The 19539-nt window shown below is 38.3% G+C and overlaps 1 long non-coding RNA gene across 1 annotated transcript in view; it reads left to right on the forward strand.

Moving 5' to 3' along the window:
* Nucleotides 1–19539, forward strand: part of LOC128583894 (uncharacterized) — a 432742-nt gene that overhangs the window by 249586 nt on the left and 163617 nt on the right. The gene's annotated exons all lie outside the window — the stretch shown is intronic.

Here is a 19539-nt window from a genome sequence, read left to right on the forward strand (position 1 = left end):
CCAATCGTGCAAGTCTGTATTTAGAGATTTGTAGACAGAAGACTTAACGTAAACATAGAAATGTTAAAACCTACTCAACTGTAACCTGCAAAGAAGATAACAAGAAGGATTCTGTTCTCTGTATGATTTGTGAACAATGTTAAGTAAATATTCATCATTAATATATAATAACTGTTGCTTTTTGCAGTTCACTTTTCATTTAATTTGATAATGTGTCCAGTAAATGAAGTGGTACAGGCTACAGTGTTTTACCAAGACAATTGCATATTTTCAATCATTGTTAAATGAAGGCAGCTCAAGGCAAAGCTTTAACCCCCACTAGTTTTGTGTGTGATAAAAAGAGAAGGCGCTATCAATCTTTATTGTCTGTCTCGCTTACTGTAATTGCATTCAATAGTCCACTGATTCTGTTGTCTGTGCTAATGTCAGGAACAGAGGAGAGCCAGATGCTCAGACTTGATCATATGCATCCAGTGGCCACTTTGATAAGTTGGCAGCAAGTCGCTGGGTTTGATGATAAATTGTTAACGCTATAGATTATGAACAGCTGAACACTGCAAGTGTACATGGAGGAAACTTCTTACCTTGTTTTAAATCTGGCATCATGATGCTAGCTAAAGGGCATGTCATGTATTATTCAAATGCATCTTGCGCTGGAAAGGTGCCAATGACTCATTGTATCCCTGTGAATAGGAAAAGCAACAACAACAACAAAAATCCACAGTGATTTGAACATGACATTAATGGTCCTGGGATTATGAAAAGCATTTTGAAATACTGTTTAATAGTTTTGATTATCTAATTCAACAAGAAGAAAGCGTCTGAGTTGTATTCACGTTTAATCCATATTAAACAACACTCTTCCTGTTCGTTTCTGTTATATTAGCTGGTAATGAGGAAGTTTTCTAAAAACAAACCAGTTTTTCATTAGTTGAAACCCATGGCAGTTTGCTTGTGAAGGGACGAAAATTGGAGCTGGGAGGAAAGCCGTGTGTTGAAATTTTTGCCAAGATTTTGTTTCATACAAATGAGGCTGCGTCTGAGAGAGATGTGATATAGACCATTTTCACAGGGTATACCAAAAGGTCTTATTTCTACTAAGTCTATGTGCCAGTTATAAAAGTTCAAGGTCATGGTCCTTAAGTCATTAGAAATCTATTAAAGTTGTTTTAAAAAGCTGAAATAACCATTGAACTGCATCATAGCCTTGTTCTAGAGAATGCTGAGTTGTTGACCAGATTTTTAATGGAAGGTTCTAAGTGCAAGTAGATGAAGTATGTATGTGTGTGTGTGTATATGAATATATATATATATATTCATATATATATATTCATATATATATTCCCCCCACCCTTTGGAGGAGTTGCCTTCAGTTTCTGATTATTATATGATTCTGTTTCCCTAAGTAAACACATGTAAGAAATACTGTTGTACTTATGTCTTGGGACAAAAAAGTTCTCCTGTCTAACTAGTATGTTTCTTTTTGTTAGATAATCGATATTTTGTAATCCCTGTGTATAATTTTGTCTGTGCTGCCAGGAAACTCAAAACTCAATCACAGTCACTTTTGTTGCTGAGTTTTCAACTGTGGTTATCTCTGCTTACGTTTCTCCTGAATTCTGGTTACTTTACGTAGTTTTTCTTTTCTCTCTTTCATCGGCAGGATGGAAGGGAAAAAAGAGCAGAGAAAAGAAGGGAGGGAACAAACTTTACCATGATGTTTCAAGGGCAGAGGGCTGAGGTATTTAATTTTGTCACCAGAATAAAAAACAAAGTCTGTAGTTATGACCAATGTGGGACCCTAGCTGACACGGAGAAAGTGACTTAACTATGCCTGAGGGTCATTTCCCATAGGGTCATTTCCTTATCTTAAAAAAAAAAAAAAAAGCAGGCATCATAAAATCATTCAATGCATAAGATTTGGGGAAGATTAAATGGATATTAAGCTAAACATTTAATGAATGATAGCAGCTAGGGTGATGAAAGCTTTGGACATGAGCTGTGGAATGTAAAGATAACATAAACTTCTGACCCGAGTTTCCGGTCGGTACAGTCATCTCACCATGATGTGATACGCTGTACGTTAAATCCCACTTGAAACAAGCAGATACGTGAAAATCTTGGTTTACTCATTTGGTTTTTTTGAGATGCACTCTTATTTTAGAAAAGATGTTTAACTTCATAAAATTCTTCATTCGAGTGTTCTTTGACGTATCAGGCTCTTCTGTAAGAGTGAGTCATTAAAATTTAAATTTGTACAAGATTTGCAAGAGCGTATTGTTGGCCTAAAGTGAGATCCAGCTCCCTTTCACTCAATGCTTTGAAAGCATTCACCCCAGACGAGCACCCCCCTCCTGCGTTTGTACTATTAGTGCCAATCCCAGCTGCTTCTTTCTTGTACCCCCCACTTCCTGTCTGGGTTCAGTTTCTAAATTAGAATGCGCAGGGCATGGGCCTTGGGCTTCTTGCTTGCTGTACCTACGTGTCCTCCTTGGGTAACTTCATCCAGTCCCCAGACTTTATATGCCATCTGTAGACTGAGGGCTACCAAATTTCTGTCTCCAACAAGACCCCTCTCATGGAACTTCAGATTCACACGTCAACCGCCTGTTTGACATCTCAGCTGTGTCAGGAGCATTTAAAACTTAGCTTGATTTGTCCCTCCAGACCATACATTCCCCCAGATATTTGTATTTCAGGAAGTATTCCCACCATGTAAGGTTACTCCAGCCAAAATTCTTAGTAATCATCCTTGATCCCTCTCTTTCCTCACCTACCCTACTAATCCATCAGAAATTCCTACCGTGACTACCTCTTCATCATACCTGCCGTATTTTGCCCTGTGTAATGTGCTCCTGTGTATAAAGTACACCTACATTTTTGGCTCAGACTTTTAGGAAAGAACATCCTTTGTTTTAATTATTCAAAGGAGGCAGAAGTGGCCACACTGTGGCACCTCCTCTTCTCACGGAGGTTCAAGGTGTGGAGCAGCCTCTGTGGAGAAGCTGGGAGAAAGCCCAGGAGCAGGTGAGAGTGGTGCTGATGACAGGAGCATGGGCTACCACAAACTGTCCCGCATCCTCCTCTTTCTCATTCCCACCCATGTCTGTTGGTGGCAGCAGCTCGACTGAGAACCCCGAGGGCCAGCCCTGCCTGCCGGGGCTTCTGGTGGTAGCTCCCTGCCCTTCCCAGGCTGCCTGGCCTCATGCAGCTTGCCCCATTGTGAGGTCCCTGGGACCCTGCTCTAAGGAGGAAGCCTCCCCTGCAGATACCCCAGTGAAGTACTCTGCGTTTACATTTCTGCTTAGTGACCTTTCCCAGACTTGCAAATCTACAGATCACTGAGGACGGTTTAAAACAGGCCTCCTAAGCACATCCACATAGTGAATCAGTTCTTCATGAGGAAGAGCTGGGTGGACATCCATTCCATGAACAAGCATCCTAGATTGGTCTCCCTCCTGGCAAACTTGGGAAATTATACTGAATAAACCTGTGGAAAGCTGGAAAAAGTCACAGGCTCAAAATTACAGTTTATGGGCGCAGATACCCCCCGAGGTTCCATGCTCTGCTGCCAGGTACCTCACAGACAGAAACTTCCTGGGGACTGAGGTTCACGATCACAACAATGGGCTACTAGGTTTCAGATCTCAGGTCTCCCAGACCCCAGCTCAGGGATCTTCCTCCTCAGCGCGCTGTCTCAGGGGCCTCACAATGGGCCAGCTGCGTGAGAGATGAGGCGGCACAGAAAGGGCAGGGGTCTACCATGAGCCTGGGGCAGGCCCGGCTGGCCCTCGCTCTTCACACCAGCTTCCCAGGAAATAAGCCCACCAGGTTCTCAGCAGAGAAGCCATGGCCACGTTCCCACTGGCAGGCATAGGTGAGAATAGGAAATGAGAGGATGTGGGGATAAGGGTGGGCCGGGAGTGGACAGTGGCAGGAGGTTGGGCACTCCATTCATCCGGGCTGTCTCACCTGCAGCCTGCAATCACTCCCTGCTCCTCTGCAGCAGCAGGGTCCCTCCCTTGTACCTCTTAGGAGAGAAGAAGGATCCACTGCATGGCGACTTCTGGTCTCCTTTCGCTGAGGTCCTGATGCTGACTGCTGTGGCATGTGGTGCTTCCAAACTGGCAGTGTCCAGCGTGATTGTCCAGGCCGGCTGGAGGCCCCTGCACCTGTGGTGCCTGCCACATTGGTGGGGGGGATGGTGGTGGCAGGGAGAAGGGTAGGATGGAGGTGATGCAGTTACCACATTCCAGGGTATATTTTGCATACGGATAGCATTAGTTTACTAGAGTTACACTTTTAACATGTAAGCATAAGTAAAATAATTGAAAACATTAATATAGATACGGAATTGGTACTGCCCATATAGAATGCTCATCCTTTTCCCCTTCAAAAATGTGCGCAGAAAAGTATGCATTATACATGGCAAAATACAGTAATCTGTCTGCTTCTGTCCATCTTTTCTTTCCCCACCTTCGCCACCATGGCCACGCCACCTGTTCCTCTCACCTGTGCCACTGCGATGGAGGCCACAGACTTTGGATCAGATCCGTTGGGTCTGCGTGCTGCCACTGTCACCCACTGCTGTATCATTTCACACCAGTCACTTCACCCTGTGCGGCTCAGTTTTCCCACGTGAAAATGGAGATTTTACTTAGTGTCTGCTTATACTGTTGTGGGGAATAAAAGGTACATTACATGTAAGATGGTTATGACAGGTATAACACTCAATAGATTTTAGCAATTTTTCTCCTCACTTAGAATTATACTTCTATATAACAGGTATTCTATTAAAAGGTACACAATGATATTTTTATGTCCTTGATGAATATTTTTGAGTTTTGTCTATTTTAATATTGATCTATGAAAAGATCAAAACTTTTGACCTCAAAATAGTATAGTAATTAAAATATTTATAATCTTCAACTGAATGACCTATTAATGTATTGTCATTTAAATTTCTAATGTTGATATATTATATTTTTTCCCTAATTAGCCACTTATCATAAGTGATGAGATCACTTGGCTTTTCTTAATAGAATTCTGAAGTTTGATCACTATTTTTTATTACATGACTTGTTATTTGAGGAAATTAGAACATAGAATTGAACAAATGAAAAAATAAAAGTAATCTGTAATTTCCATGTATGTTTCCACTTCCACACGTCTCTGGATACTGTGATAGGCATTTTGTTTGATATTAGCGTTCTCTGTTAGCTCAAAACAAAGGCTTGTGGAAGATGGTTTATCTGGGAAGTAATCCCAGGGAAATCATTAATGTAGCTACTATAAACTACACTGTTTTTGAAATTGTTCTTTTAGTGTTGTTGAGTTTATATAGAAATACAATTGCTTTTTCAAATTTATCCTAAAATCTTATTAAATTTAATAGCTTTTTTGGTAGAATCTTTAGGATTTTCTTCGTACATAATTATGTTGTCTGAATAAAGATCATTGTAGTTATTCCTTTCTGATTTTAGGCCTTTTATTTTTTTCTCTTGTCTTGTTGCACGTAGAGGATCTCCAGAAAAATGAAGTAGTGAGAGCAAAGGCCCTTGACTTGTTCCCAAGGAACAAGGGAAATGCTCAGGGAAGATTCTTAGAGATGATGGTAATTGTGAGTTTTTAGATGATTTTTTTCAAAAATCAGATTGAGGTAGTTCCTTTCTTATTCTAGTTTTCTCTGAGTTTTTATCATGAATGGATTGTACATTTTGTTATTTTTTTCCCACTGCATCTATTGGGATGATCCCTTTTTAAAATTCTGTTCAGGAATATCCAACCTTTTTTTCTTTTCTGCCACACATTGGAAGAATAAGAATTGTCTTGGGCTACACAGTAAATATGCGAAGACTAATGGAAGCTGATTAGTAAAAACAAACAAAACAAGGTCCATGCACACTTTTCATGAAGAGTGTTGTTTACTATTTATCCCATTGGTTATTTGTTCTTTTTATTTTATTTCATTTTATTTTATTTTAAGACAGACTCTCACTTTGTCAGTCAGGCTGTAGCTTAGTGGCATCATCGTCGCTCACAGCATTGTCCAACTCCAGGCTTAAGGGATACTCCTACCTCAGCCTCCCAAATAGCTGAGACTACAAGTGTGCGTTCCCATGCTTGGCTAAGTTTTTTATTTTTATTAATAGCAGAGATGGGGCCTTGCTCAACTGGTCTTGAACTCCTGAGCTTAAGTTATCCTCCCTTCTTGACCACTCAGAATGTCAGGATTACAGCCATGAGACACTGTGCTTGGCCAGTTTTTAGTTATTTGGTTTATCTTTCTTGTCTTCTTTTGGGTTAATTCACTATTTAAAAATTTTTTTCTACTTTAATTTCCCTGATAATTTTTTTTCTTCAAATGTTTGTCAAGTTAACGTTAGAGATTAAAATACTCAATAGGATTTAGCCCTCCAAAATTTTAACTGTTTTCTTTAGCACTTAAAATAATGCTGCTGAATAGATGATATTTGATGAGTATTTGTCAAGTTAATAAATGAAAAAAGTCATATTGTTATTCTTGCATATTTTGATAAATGCTTTTGAAATTTATTTCTAATACTGATTTATAGAACAAATTTTAACACTTTTTGAACCTGAAAAGATTAATTAAAATAGTCATGATTTTTTATTTTTTTTATAAAAACTTCAGATTAATGTGAGGGTACAAATCTTTAGGTTACATTGTTTTTAATTCTAAGGTAAAGTCAAGTTGTAGTTGAGTCCTTCACCCAGGGGATGTGCTGAACACCCTCACATGGTGCACATTAGGTGAGATCCCACCAATCGCCCTCCCTTCTCTTCCCTCCTTGGTAGACTATATTTGTATTGTTTTCTTTTGTGTGGGCATGTTATTGTTTATATATTGGCTTCATATCAGTACTGAGTAGTTTGAATTTTTGTTCTTCTGGGTAGATACCTAGTAATGGAATTGTGGGATCAAATGGAAGGTTGACTTTTGGTTCTTTGAGAATTCTCCATACTACTTTCCACAGAGGTTGTATTAGTTTGGAATTCCAGTCATAGTTTTTAAGTGACCCATTCACAATCACGTGGCCATTTAGATTTTTAAAATTGATATGTCGAGTCTTGATATGTCAGTCAATAAATTAAAGCAAAATTTCCTACTCATCCTAACTGGCAAAATAACTTTTCCTTATTTTAATGACTAATTTTAAATGACTAATAACTTTCTCATGATGTTAAGTAAAACGTGATGATTCGTTTTCTCTCAGCTACATCAATCATCTGAAGTTCTTGAGAGGCCAGTACTTCTTTGAGTTGTCAACTGACTGTTAGTTGTGTCTGACTCTTTATTTCTTAAGTAATTTGTAAATGTAAGTTATGAGCTCTCATCCTTAGCATGGCACTATCTTGGGAATCCAGTGCAATCTGAATTAAGAGTTTGTATCTACGAAGTCCTTTTGCAGTCTCTTCTACCAGAGGTTTCGAGAGGTATTCTGATCTGTGGGCAGTTTTTGTGCTAATTTCATGGCTTTGAAATTCCCAAATCATAGGAAGAGAATCAAACCACATTCCTCCTCTCCCCACCTTGGCCTTTCTAGAGAGAATATTTTTCCCTTTCCACAGCACTCAGAAAGAGTGACACTTTTGTATATCTTCTTGTACCAGTTGGCAGATTTGTTTTCTACTCCACTAAGGATGTGTTTTTATGAAGGTCTCAAATTTCAGGATGATACAGGACCAGGGTTTCTCTCAGTTCCAATCTCTTTCTTCCGAAGCTTAGGACTCTTTCTCTTATCTCTGCGTCTGTGTTCAAAACCAAGCCTCTGGATACCAGGCGAGAGCTCCATACACGCCTTCGTACCACACTTTTTAGGGCTGCACATGACATTTGGCTCTTATATTCAGGGTTTTTTTTTCATTCATCATTTTCTTCAGTTTTGGCCCTGGAGATTAAGTTACCATTCTTGCTCACTCCCTTATATATGAATAGGATGTTTGTTATGTTTAATCCACCATTTCTAGACACTTTCAGCAAAAGGAAATTTTGGGTTATCTTGTCTGTCATATTGATGGAATTGGAAGTCTTACCCTGCCTTTTCGGATATAATTACTTTTGTTTAATATTTGAGTTTAATTTCTTTTTATTTATTTATTTATTTACTTTATTGTTGGGGATTCATTGAGGGTACAATAAGCCAGGTTACACTGATTGCAATTGTTAGGTAAAGTCCCTCTTGCAATCATGTCTTGCCCCCATAAAGTGTGACACACACCAAGGCCCGACCCCCCCATCCTTCCCTCTTTCTGCTTTCCCCCCCATAACCTTAATTGTCATTAATTGTCCTCATATCAAAATTGAGTACATAGGATTCATACTTCTCCATTCTTGTGATGCTTTACTAAGAATAATGTCTTCCACTTCCATCCAGGTTAATACGAAGGATGTGAAGTCTCCATTTTTTTTAATGGCTGAATAGTATTCCATGGTATACATATACCACAGCTTGTTAATCCATTCCTGGGTTGGTGGGCATTTAGGCTGTTTCCACATTTTGGCGATTGTAAATTGAGCTGCAATAAACAGTCTAGTACAAGTGTCCTTATGATAAAAGGATTTTTTTCCTTTTGGGTAGATGCCCAGTAATGGGATTGCAGGATCAAATGGGAGGTCTAGCTTGAGTGCTTTGAGGTTTCTGCATACTTCCTTCCAGAAAGGTTGTACTAGTTTGCAGTCCCACCAGCAGTGTAAAAGTGTTCCCTTCTCTCCACATCCACGCCAGCATCTGCAGTTTTGAGATTTTGTGATGTGGGCCATTCTCACTGGGGTTAGATGAAATCTCAGGGTTGTTTTGATTTGCATTTCTCTAATATATAGAGATGATGAACATTTTTTTCATGTGTTTGTTAGCCATTCGTCTGTCATCTTTAGAGAAAGTTCTATTCATGTCTCTTGCCCATTGATATATGGGATTGTTGGCTTTTTTCATGTGGATTAATTTGAGTTCTCTATAGATCCTAGTTATCAAGCTTTTGTCTGATTGAAAATATGCAAATATCCTTTCCCATTGTGTAGGTTGTCTATTTGCTTTGGTTATTGTCTCCTTAGCTCTATAGAAGCTTTTCAGTTTAATGAAGTCCCATTTGTTTATTTTTGTTGTTGTTGCAATTGCCGTGGCAGTCTTCTTCATGAAGTCCTTCCCCAGGCCAATATCTTCCAGTGTTTTTCCTATGCTTTCTTTGAGGATTTTTATTGTTTCATGCCTTAAATTTAAGTCCTTTATCCATCTTGAATCAATTTTTGTGAGTGGGGAAAGGTGTGGGTCCAGATTCAGTCTTTTACCTGTAGACATCCAGTTCTCCCAACACCATTTATTGAATAGGGAGTCTTTCCCCCAAGGTATGTTCTTGTTTGGTTTATCGAAGATTAGGTGGTTGTAAGATGTTAGTTTCATTTCTTGGATTTTCAATTCGATTCCAAGTGTCTATGTCTCTGTTTTTCTGCCAGTACCATGCTGTCTTGACCACTATGGCTTTGTAGTACAGACTAAAATCTGGTATGCTGGTGCCCCCAGCTTTATTTTTATTACTAAGAATTCCTTAGCTATACGGGGTTTTTTCCGGTTCCATGTTGGTATTTTGATAGGAATGGCATTGAATAGGTAGATTGCTTTGGAAAGTATAGACATTTTAACAATGTTGATTCTTCCCATCCATGAGCATGGTATGTTCTTCCATTTGTTAATATCCTCTGCTATTTCCTTTCTGAGGATTTCATAGTTTTCTTTATAGAGGTCCTTCACCTCCTTCGTTAGGTATATTCCTAGGTATTTCATTTTCTTTGAAACTATGGTGAAGGGAGTTGTGTCCTTGATTAGCTTCTCATCTTGACTGTTATTGGTGTATACAAAGGCTACTGACTTGTGGACATTGATTTTATATCCTGAAACATTACTGTATTTTTTGATGACTTCTAGGAGTCTTGTGGTTGAGTCTTTGGGGTTCTCTAAGTATAAGATCATGTCATCAGCAAAGAGGGAGAGTTTGACCTCCTCTGCTCCCATTTGGATTCCCTTTATTTCCTTGTCTTGCCTAATTGTATTGGCTAGAACTTCCAGCACTATGTTGAATAGTAAAGGTGACAGAGGACAACCTTGTCTGGTTCCAGTTCTAAGAGCAAAAGCTTTCAGTTTTACTTCATTCAGTAAAATATTGGCTGTGGGTTTGTCATAGATAGCTTCAATCAGTTTTAGAAATGTGCCACCTATGCCTATACTCTTCAGTGTTCTAATTAGAAAAGGATGCTGGATTTTATCAAATGCTTTTTCTGCATCTATTGAGAGGATCATGTGATCTTTATTTTTGCCTCTGTTAATATGGTGGATAACGTTTATGGACTTGCGTATGTTAAACCAGCCTTGCATCCCTGGGATGAAGCCTACTTGATCATGATGAATGACTTTTTTGATGATAAGCTGTAATCTATTGGCTAGGATTTTGTTGAGAATTTTTGCATCTGTATTCATGAGTGAGATTGGTCTGAAATTCTCCTTTTTGTTTGGGTCTTTTCCTGGTTTTGGTATCAGGGTGATGTTTGCTTCATAGAATGTGTTGGGGAAGATTCCTTCTTCCTCAATTTTTTGGAATAATTTCTGCAGTACAGGAATAAGCTCTTCCTTGAAGGTTTGATAGAATTCTGGAGTGAATCCATCTGGACCAGGGCATTTTTTGGTTGGAAGATTTTTTATTGTTTTTTTGATCTCAGTGCTTGAAACTGGTCTGTTCAGGAGCTCTATTTCTTCCTGGCTGAGTCTAGGGAGAGGGTGTGATTCCAAATATTGATCTATTTCCTTCACATTGTCAAATTTCTGGGCATAGAGTTTCTGGTAGTATTCAGAGATGATCTCTTGTATCTCTGTGGGATCAGTTGTTATTTCCCCTTTATCATTTCTGATTGAGGTTACTAGAGATTTTACTTTTCTATTTCTCATTAGTCTGGCCAGTGGTTTATCTATTTTATTTATTTTTTCAAAAAACCAACTCCTTGTTTCATTAATTTTCTGAATGATTCTTTTGTTTTCAATTTCATTGATCTCTGATTTGATTTTGGATATTTCTTTTCTTCTACTGAGTTTAGGCTTAGATTGTTCTTCTTTTTCCAATTCCATAAGAGCTCTTGTGAGATTGTTGATGCACCCTCTTTCTGTTTTTTGAATGTAGGCATCTAAAGCAATGAATTTTCCTCTGAAAACTGCTTTTGCAGTATCCCACAGTCTTTGGTAGCTTGTGTCTTCATTTTTGTTATGCTCAAGGAAGTTAATGATTTCTTGTTTTATGTCTTCCTGCACCCATCTGTTATTCAACAGAAGATTGTTTAATTTCCATGTCTTTGGGTGGGGTCGAGCATTTTTGTTAGAGTTGAGTTCCACCTTTAGTGCCTTATGGTCTGAGAAGATACAAGGTAAAATTTCAATTCTTTTGATTCTGTTGATCTTTGTTTTGTGTCCCAGGATATGATCAATTTTGGAGAATGTTCCATGGGGTGATGAGAAGAATGTATATTCTTTATCCTTGGGGTGGAGTGTTCTATATGCGTCTATCAAGCACAGTTGTTCTAGGGTCTCATTTAAATTTCTTATATCTTTGTTTATTTTCTGTTTAGAGGATCTGTCCAGCTCTGTAAGAGAAGTGTTATTATGGTATTATCAGATATCATATTGCTCAGACTGAGTAAGGTCTGTTTCAAGAATCTGGGAGCATTTAAATTGGATGCATAAATACTTAAAATTGAAATGTCTTCTTGTTGTATTTTTCCCTTGACCAATATAAAGTGACCATCTTTGTCTTTTTTGACTTTAGCTTTAAATCCACATGTATCTGTAAATAAGATTGCAACTCCTCTTCTCTTCTGAATTCCATTTACCTGAAAAACTGTCTTCCATCCCTTGACTCAGAGCTTTAATTTGTCTTTTGAAGCCAGGTGTGTTTCTTGCAGACAGCAAATGGATGGCTTGTGTTTTTTAATCCAGTCAACCAATGTATGTCTCTTCAGTGGGGAATTCAAGCCATTAACATTTATTGAGATAATTGATAAGTGTGGTAGTATTCTATTCGTCTTATTTTGTGAGAGTCCATTGCTTAGTTTATCTTTTGCATCAGTGTGGAGGTTAGGTTCTGTCCTTTAATTTCTGAGTTCTTACTTTGCTGCTGATCCATTGTGGTGGTCAGTGTGCAGAACAGGTTGAAGTATTTCCTGTAGAGCTGGTCTTGTGGCGAATTTCCTCAATGTTTACATATCCATAAATGATTTGATTTCTCTGTCAATTTTTAAGCTTAGCTTAGCAGGGTACAGAATTCTGTGCTGGAAATTGTTCTGTTTAAGTAGATTAAAGGTAGATGACCATTGTCTTCTTGCTTGGCAAGTTTCATTAGAGAAGTCTGCGGTCACTCTGATGGATTTGCCCCTGTAGGTCAACTGGCGCTTACTCCTGGCAGCTTGCAGAATCTTTTCTTTTGTCTTGACTTTGGACAGGTTCATCACAATGTGTCTTGGAGTAGCTCGGTTAGAGTTGAGGCGACCTGGGGTCCGATATCCCTCTGAAAGCAGTGTGTCAGAATCTTTGGTGATATTTGGGAAATTTTCTTTTATAATATTCTCTAGTATGGCTTCCATTCCTCTGGGGCATTCTTCTTCCCCTTCTGGAATTCCTATAACTCGTATGTTGGAACGCTTCATAAAGTCCCATAATTCTGACAGTGAACGTTCTGCTTTCTCTCTCTTCTTTTCTGCCTCTTTTACTATCTGAGTTATCTCAAGAACTTTGTCTTCTACCTCTGAAATTCTTTCTTCTGCATGGTCTAACCTGTTGCTGATACTTTCCATTGCATCTTTAAGTTCCCTAATTGACTGTTTCAGTTCCTTCAGCTCTGCTATATCATTTTTATATTCTTCATATCGTTCATCTCTTATTTGATTCTGTTTTTGGATTTCCTTTTGGTTATTTTCCACTTTATTAGCAGTTTCCTTCATTGTTTCCATCATTTCTTTCATTGTTTTGAACATGTGTATTCTAAATTCCCTTTCTGTCATTCCTAACATTTCTTTATAGGTGGAATCATCTGCAGTAGCTACCTCATGGTCCTTTGGCGGGGTTGTTCTGGACTGGTTCTTCATGTTGCCTGGAGTTTTTTGCTGATTCTTCCTCATGAGTGATTTCTTTTATCTGTTTCCTTGCCCTAATTTTCCTTTCACTTCCTCTTGCCCTTTAAGTTCTGGTGCCTGTGGACTAAGGGTTACAGGACCAGAAGGGTGAGAAGGTTGAAGAGCAAAAAAAGGATGGAAGAAAGGAGGACTGAGCGATAAGAAAAAATAGCAAAATAGAGAAAGGAGAGGGAGTGGGTAAAAGGAATATTGACAAAAAGAGAAGAGGCACAGAAAGAGGGAGACAGAGCAATATAGGTGTACAGTAGGGTACTTTGACACAACCTTAAAAAAAAACCCACCTTCTGGGGGTGCCCAGTTGGATGGTTCCCTTGAGGTCAGCAACTCTTTGCTAACCTGATCTTACACAGTACCCCACCTCCACCAAGTAGAGAGGAAAGGCAAAAATGCTATAAATCAAAGCAAAACAAGCAAACAGAAAACTTTATGGGATAAAATTGGGTGAAAAACCAAATAATATTGGTAGAAACACTAGGAAAAATGAAGTTCTAGTTATTGAAAAAGGCAACAATGGGAAATTATAATTAATCTAGAAAAATTGGGAAAGAAAAAGGATCTGTATGGAAAAGTTGAAATTAAAAAACAAAACAACATCAACAACATCAAAATAAACAAAAAAAAAAAAACAAAAACAAACAACCAAACCAACAAAAAACAAACAAACAAAAAAAAAAAACACAACCAAAAACAAAGCAGTATGTATATGTCATTGAATATTGTCTGGGCAGCACGTTATCTTCTTGGGTATCATATGTTAATCACAATTCTGCTACTACTGGAGGCTGCTGATTTCTCAAACCCCAGAAGGTAGACACCCTAAATCTCTCTTCAGCCGATGTAAAAGGCACTTTGCTTTTTTGTTGCAGTTTGGCCAGGGCTGGGCCTGAGTAAACTTGCTGAGCAGAAGCTTTCCCAGGAAAGTGCTTGTTGCTGGAATCACTGCTGAAGTGGCTATCCACTTACCCAGTGTGCCAAAACCGGTCTCACTCTTCCCCTGAGGATTAGGGCTGCAAGGCCACTCAGACCCCACCCTTAGGCTACTCAGTTGCTGTGTTACCAGCTCCCACCCGATTCTAGCTCTGCGACCCTGAGGGCGGAGCTTGCCGGGACAGATCGCTCACAATGGCTCCCTGTGACCCACAGCCAAACACTATTAGGACCGTCTGACTCAGCGGCTCAGACTGGGGCCCTAGACAATGGCCAAAGTTCTCTGCACTCCTGCTCAGGCTCTCCCCAAGGCAGTTCAACTGAGTGCCAAGTCCAAATACACCAAAACAGTTCACAGGTAAGGCCTTTCTGGTTTGCAGTCTCGCTGCTACTGAACTTACAGTTGCAAGCGGATTTAGACTGATTGAACACACGCGACCACTTGCATTTTTTCCACTGTTTTAGTCCTCCTCTTGGGGTCCAGAAGTCTCTTGCTGACTCCCTGCATCGTCACAGGGGTGATGATAGGCAGATCCCACCAGCCAGAGATGCCTGGAGTCCTATCTCCCCAGACTCATGGTGCCCAGATGCAAGGAAGCTGTTACTTGGCCGCCATCTTGCTCCGCCTCGGAGTTTAATTTCTTTTTTTTTTTTGTTGTTGTTGCAGTTTGGCTGGGGCTGGGCTTGAACCCACCACCCTCAGCATATGGGGCCGGCGCCCTACTCACTGAGCCACAGGCACCTCCTGGAGTTTAATTTCTTAACATTTTAAAAATAAATGTAAAGAGTAGTAAGAACTGTGGCTGCTATTTAAATCTTGATGTTTCTGATACATGAAGATTGTAATGGAAGTTTGTGAGCTATTTTCAATTTTTCAAAATTCCTGGTCTGAAGTATCTCATGTGCCTTTTTAAAAATCTTGTGCATGCTAACCAGAATGTTTTATCTCCTTTCCTTTGGACTAAAATTATATTATAATTATGTTATAATTATAATATAATATAATATATATATCATATAATTTAATTATAATATAATTAAAATTATATTACCCTGGTTATGTGATGTTGATCAGAAACTCTAGCTTTTGATGGCATCTGAGACTAATGACACATTCTTGATATACCAAATACTGAAGAGACAATTTCAACTATTCTCAATATTTGTAATTATGATGATGTAGCAGAATTCCTTTCTCCATATTTCCCCAAATTTATGAATACTTTCTGTTAATAATTCATCCTAATAATTTGTAATTGCCTCTTTATTGGATTAATAACCTCTGATTTAGACTACATTCTGTTTCTGTTTCACTGTTTTATCTGTAAATTGTATGCTAAAAATCTACATTTTATAAAAAATAAAATGTGGAACCGCTGAGAAAAGTGAAATAAAAATAGGCATCGATTATGTAAACATTTGGCCCTTATTACGGTATTATAGCTTTCTGGACCTAAAATTGTGAGCTAAATATCCTGATTGCCAAAATTCTCTTTGGAACATGGACTTCTTTGCTTCCATTCTAGAGCGAAGTAAGATTATATTTGAAGTTATAACTTCATGCCATGTGTCATAGTTGAAATTCTAAAATCATACCATGAGGAACAGAAAAATATTTGCATTTTAGAATATTTTTTTCTAGAACCAAAAAATTATGAAGCGCCTTTTATTAGTATAAAATCAGTCCTGATTTAAGCATCTGGATTCACTTCGCAATTAGTTCATAGAACTGAAATATAATTAGGCTAATTTTCTAATTTGCTGCTCATTTCTCTCAACTACAGACAGAATCACAGAAATTTACATTTTCTATTTTGGAAAGGATCTTAAAGATTAACTACTTTTTAAAGGTAAATCTTCTCTATAGTATTCCTACTGAGTACTCTTCAAATTTGGAATTTGGCATTTGTTGCATAGCTATGTAACCCAGAGGTATAGGTCTCCTGACTCTTGCTGATGAGCTAAATGTTCCCCCTGAGACCATCAATGACCACCCCTGCGTCTGATGAGTTCCTTGATCTCACTTTCTCTGAATCGTCACACTCCTGAATCTAAGTGAGCTGTCCATGCAGCACTGGTCAGTTGGGATCTAAAGTCCAATACTTTACTTGTTTTTTACATGCAAAAAAATCCACCAGTTTCAAACATTTAAGTGTGTGTGTGTTGTTAGAGGAGGACGAGAGTGACTGAGGGCAAAGCCATCATTCTGCCTAAAAGGCCTTTCACGAATTTCTACTCTCTAATTCGTGTACCCAACCCCATTCGTGTAAGACTGAGGCAGATACCACTCAGAGAGTTTCCATCCCCATTCAGTGTCAACCTTGTCTTTAGTTGTGTCCCAATTTTTTCGAAGACTTACTTTCAGCCAAGATTATACTCACCCTAAGGGAAATTCTGGGGAAGAGTTTCTTCTTTCATCATAGGTAAAATTTATCTTTAAAAAATAAATTAATACCTTCCTACCTGTACTGTACAACCCTACCAAATTGAAACAAAAAGCTTGCTAATTTGAATGTTTTACAAATGCGTGGTGAGAACTGGGAGGATGTTGAAAGTGTAATAATCCAGAGAATGTAAATTGGAGGAAATCTTATATAGGCATAACCTTTGCAGGGATGCCAGCTAGAGAAAAGGAAATACCTGCTAGCAGTTTAGGGAGTGGTAAACTATTGTGAACCCAATAACTCTTGTAGTGTGTTCACATAAATAGAGGATCACTACCTAAAAACACATGGCCTGACATCCGTCCTTTGTTACCTTCCTTAATAGATATTTAACACTAACCTGTAATCAGCACAGCACCTTCTAAATGGAAAGCCCTCCGAGAACTTCAGACATTGAATGAGCGACTACTGTAAGTCAGACACGGTGCTGCCCGGCCTGGCTGCCCATGTGCTGTAAAGTGCTCAGACAACAGATCAGTTTCTAAAAAGGGCAGATTTCCCTCCGCGAATTCTTCTGGCACAGGGAAAACAAAGACAGACATCTTACTGAAAGTTTAAATTTGGCTAATTCTGAATTACTGTAAATACATCATTAAATCTTCCTACTGTGATGCTGACTGTAACTCAGGGTTATGCAGAAGTATCAGCCCTGGTCCCTTTACCAGAGGAGACATTTACCATTATTTCATCTCTTGGCAGCGCCGCGTTCTCTTTATCCATCCCTTTCCTTGGTTTTTGAATGGTATGGACAAAAATATCTTTAGATCTTACTTAAAAATAGAACGTGTTTACCAGGGACGAGCAATGATGTCTGAGCGTGCACTCTCCCCAGGGTGCAGGTGACTCCGTGTCTGAGAACCTGGTGGCTGTTTACTGCCGCCCCTCCTCAGGTTTTTCATGGTTCTTTTTACAGCTAATATATTGTTCTGGAGCCAGATTTTTTCTAAATACTGGCAAAAATAAAAAAATAAAAGAGAGAGAGAGAAATCCAGGTCTACTGCCATGCTTGTGACAATTAAGTTTTGAGGATAAGAAAAAGTGAATTGATAAGAAAACTATTCATTTTAAAGAGAGAAGAAACACTGGGAAAGATGGGGTTTTGGTTGTTGCAAAAGTTACTGGGATATCTTTAGCTCTCTGCATCCTTCATGCCTGGGGGTGGCAGCAGTGGTGATTGGGGACATTGGAGTATTTTTACGCTATCTGTAATGTTATTCTAAGTGAATTTCCTAACATTTCCCACAGTGACTGGGACCTGAATTTATATGTTCGCATAGGAATCCCTATACATGATTGTGATTGAAAACAATCCCATCACAAAATACTTGCCTACTCTGCTAAATTAATGGGAGTGTATTTATAGTCATGGGAATTATTTAATGTTGTTTGATAATCCCTTGTTTTGTTTATACTGAAAAATCATTAAATAAGAAGCAGAGAAAACTGGTTTGTTAAATTCATTTTACCTACGGTTCTTTCTTTTTTTTTCTTGTATTTTCTTCAAATTAATCAATTAAAATGCACAGATGTTCAATTAAAACTATAAAAATTTTCCATGGCTACAGCTGTTTTGAAACTGCATTGTTGAAAATTTAACATATCTAGTAATGATTCCCTCTCAGAAGAAATTAAATTAATGACTCTTTGCTGGATTATTTTACATTTGATAAATTAAATAAAATAAGAAAAAAATCCCAGAGACTTACCCTGCCTGCTACGTTTATTAATTAGCATGATAGACCAGCAGATATTAATACGAAAAGGCAACAAAATGGAAAATGTTTCTTATTTTTCACATGAAACACCTTCACGATTGCAGTTTATCTTATCAGCAAATGCTTACATGGTATAAATTATTAAAATTTCACCCGTAAATAGCAGACAAGTGACAAATTTCATCATCCCACATAATAGAGATGGCAAAGATGTGATTACATAGGGCTGATATAACATTTTTTTACATTTTGTCTATCTTGTACGTGATAGCCAGTGACTCTTAAATAATAAGTAGAGAAACAGGATGATTTTTCTCAGTCATGTTGCTTTATCTCCAGGAGAATTTGATATTTTTTTCTTATTCCCAATTTATTGTTTAATTTTCAAAGATCTTTTTATTCATTGTGTCTTATGCCAAAACTTGTAGATGTCATTGCATTAGTCAGGGTTCTCCAGAGAAACAGAGCCAACAGGGGTGTGTGTGTGTGTGTGTGTGTGTGGAGAGAGGAGAAAGATTTATTTTAAGGAATTGGCTCTCAGAACTGTGGGGGCTGGCAATCTGAAAATTTAGGATGGGTTGGCAGCTTAGAACCTCAGGCAGGAGTGGATGTTGTAGTATTGAGCCCCAAATCTGCAGGGCAGGCCAGGCAGACAGAAAAATCAGGCAGGGTTGGTATGTTGCAATCTTGAAACAGAATTTCTTCTATGGGAAACTTGACTTTGCTTTTAGACCTTCAGCTGGGTGGCTGAGGCTCACCCACACTGGGAAACCTGCTTAAAGTCTACTGTTTGTAAATGGTAATCACGTCTAAACAGTGCCTTCACAGGAACAGCTACACTAGGGTCTGACCAAACAACTGGGCGCTATAGTATACTAAATTGTCACATAAAATTAACCGTCACACTCATTATGGAAATTTTAGAAATAAAAGGAAACTAAAAGTGGATATTAAAAAAGCGCATGTAATCAAGCCCCTTCAAATAAACTCTCTTAATGTTTCAATGTATATTCCTGGAATATTCCTCTTATGTTTATAGTTTTTCTTTTTACGAAGTTGAAAATAAATGTATGAAAATAAAGATCTTCATAATATACACAGCTTCTCACTTCATTAACATTAATTCCTTTATAACTCATATTTCACAGCTGCAATGTAGCAGGTTGAAAGGATTATTGTATTCTTACGCTTTTCATCTTATATGGACATTATATCTTTTCACACTTATCTTTTGAATATATTACTACACATGCATTTGTTATTT

The sequence above is a fragment of the Nycticebus coucang genome, chromosome 4 (genome assembly GCF_027406575.1).
Source record: "Nycticebus coucang isolate mNycCou1 chromosome 4, mNycCou1.pri, whole genome shotgun sequence".
Lineage (NCBI taxonomy): Eukaryota > Metazoa > Chordata > Mammalia > Primates > Lorisidae > Nycticebus > Nycticebus coucang.